We start from the raw sequence: 2,786 nt of genomic DNA, 5'->3' as shown, positions 1-2,786 counted from the left end.
GACAGAGTGAGACTCCAACTCAAAAAAAAAAAAAATTGTTGTTTCTAATAATTACTTGATTCTTTTTTTTTTTTTTCCTGAGTCAGAGTCTCATTCTGTCACCCAGATTAGAGTACAGTGGCCAAATCATGGCTCACTGCAGCCTCCAATTTCTGGAATCAGACCATTCTTTTGCCTCAGTGTCTCACGCAGCTGAAACTACAGGAATATACCACCACACTCAACTAATTTTTTTTTTAAACAAGATCCTGCTATGTTGCTTAGACTGGTCTCAAACTCCTGGCCTCAAACTCCTGGCCTCAACTGATCCTCCTGCCTTGGCTTTCTATCATTTGGCCTAATTATCAGAACATTTAAAAATAACTAATAAAAGAAAAAACAGCAGATACTGGCGAGGATGCAGAGAAAAGAGAACGCTTCTATACTGTTGGTGGGATTGCAAACTAGTTCAACCTCTATGGAAAGCAGTGTGGCAATTTCTAAAAGAACTAGAAATTGACCTTCATATGATCCAGCAACTCCCCCCCTCTAGGAATATACCTAGAGGAACTTAAATCACTCTATTAAAAAGATACCTGAACACGCATGCTTACTGCAGCACTAATTACAATAGCAAAAACATGGAACCAACTGTATTACTCATTGAAACTGAAATGGATTTAAAAAAATGTGGTACATATATGCAATGGAATATTATACAACCATAAAGAAGAACAAAATTATGGACTTCGCAGCAACTTGGATGGATTTAGAGTCTGCCATACTGAGTGATCTAACACAGAAACAAAGAACAGCATACCACATATTCTCACTCATAAGCTGACCCTGAATATTTACCATAATACTATAAGAAAAGGATGGGCAGTAGCTGGAAACTGCCAGTAGAAAGAGAGAGGACACATAATGTTAATAAGGGTACCTGATCTCAAACCAGGCAAAGTGGGCACCAAACGTAGGCCCAAACTTTACCTGTATGATGACCACTTGTATACCTAATCCTGAATTGTACTCCACATCTTTAAAATAAAATTTTTTTTTAAATTATAAAAAGAAAAATAGCATAAAAAGAATAATTGTTCTCGCCTAATATGAATCTCATATCATGTCATGAGTCTTATTCTGAGTATATATTTTTAATAGAATCTTATATTAATTTATTATAAAATTGTTTATAATGTTTTTCAAACTTGAAGTTTAGAGTTAATAAATTTGAAATTGTTGACACTCTCAACTGACTCTTCTCTGTACACTGAAATGTTTTTAATTAAGAAATTCTCTACTTGGAAGGCTGAGGCGGAAGGATCGCTGGAGCCCAGCAGGTCGAGGTTGCGGTGGCCGGGAGCGGCCACTGCACTCCAGTCTGCGTGACAGAGTGAGACTCCAACTCAAAAAAAATAAAGAAATTCTCTGTTTAGTTTCCCAGGTAAGCAGAATAAACTCTGCTAAATGAAAAGTATCCCCATTTCTAGTATTTTCATGTTAAACTTTTAGATATGTAAGCCCAACATATTTACAAGTACTGACTTCTGCCTCCATTGTAAGTTCCTTTCTTTACAATCATTATACATAATAAAAAGTCTTTAAATTTCTTATCTACTTTTTATACATTCTTTATACCTTCACTAAATATAAATACTGAACCCATAGAACTACTCTCAAACCCTATCATTTTCAGTACAATATAAGTTTATTCTGTTGAAAATAAGAGCTCCATTGAAAAAAAAGTCCCACAATTTTAGATATTCCAAAGTACAGTTATAGAATTTTAAATTTAAATAATAAACACCATTTGAGGAATAATATTTAATTTGTTCCAATTCTCCCCAGCTTTTATATGGATGCATTGCGACAGTTTTTTCTTTGTGAGTTTTGTTTTGAACACTTGCAATTTGCCAAAAGCATGAAGAGCTAATGTGTTTTGGTACTCTGTTCAAAAATGCATTGATGAAGTATTTCCTACTGATTTTGAATAAAATTTAACAAAAATTTTAGATGATTCATTTTCAAAAATAGCGCAATATCATGGTGTGGCATTTAGGTTTATTTCCAAAGTCTTCAGAGCCTAAAACATTCCTAATATCTGATTGATGGTGAGCATCAAAGATGAAAAGCACATCTGCCAGCTAAAATTATTTTTTGTTCTTATTGAAAGAAGCTTCCCATATGAAAACTTTTTGTATTCAGTTACTGTAAACTATTCACATATTTAAAAGTGTAGAAATTTTGACAACTCTTGCTTCTGTTACCATTGATAGAATAGGAACAACGATAGATTATGTGCTCATCATGATAAATACCAAGCACATCGCTCCAAGTTCACTCATTTTAGTAACTACATTGTTTAGACCAAAGCAATGCTGTGCTTATAGTATTGCAACAAAATCAAATGAAATCAAAATTTGTAGGAACACAGCAAAACCAAGTAATTTTACTTTTAATCTTGAAAGTGTTAACTGAATTTTACAAAAGCATACACCATAATATTAGCTATTACCCATTTGACAGAATAAATATCCAATGGCTTTACTTTGATTTCAAATTAGATAGAAGAAAAAGATTGCTCCACTGCTGGACCTAATTCATTTTCTGTTTGAAGGATCCAAACCTATTCACCTATACTCACAGCTACTGTTTCAGTTTTTATACATGCACAGAAAACTCTGGAATTGTAAAAAATGAATAGAAGCCATCATGAGCAGTCATTTTACCTAAATGATACATAATATTTCACAAAGTGATAATGTAAAAATATCATCTGCAGCTGCAAATTAAATCACAGTCTTCAG

Source organism: Carlito syrichta, unplaced genomic scaffold (genome assembly GCF_000164805.1).
Source record: "Carlito syrichta isolate Samal-C Ts95f unplaced genomic scaffold, Tarsius_syrichta-2.0.1 Scaffold303958, whole genome shotgun sequence".
NCBI classification, from domain to species: domain Eukaryota; kingdom Metazoa; phylum Chordata; class Mammalia; order Primates; family Tarsiidae; genus Carlito; species Carlito syrichta.
The sequence above is the reverse complement of the archived record's forward strand: the minus strand, read 5'-3'. Positions refer to the sequence as shown.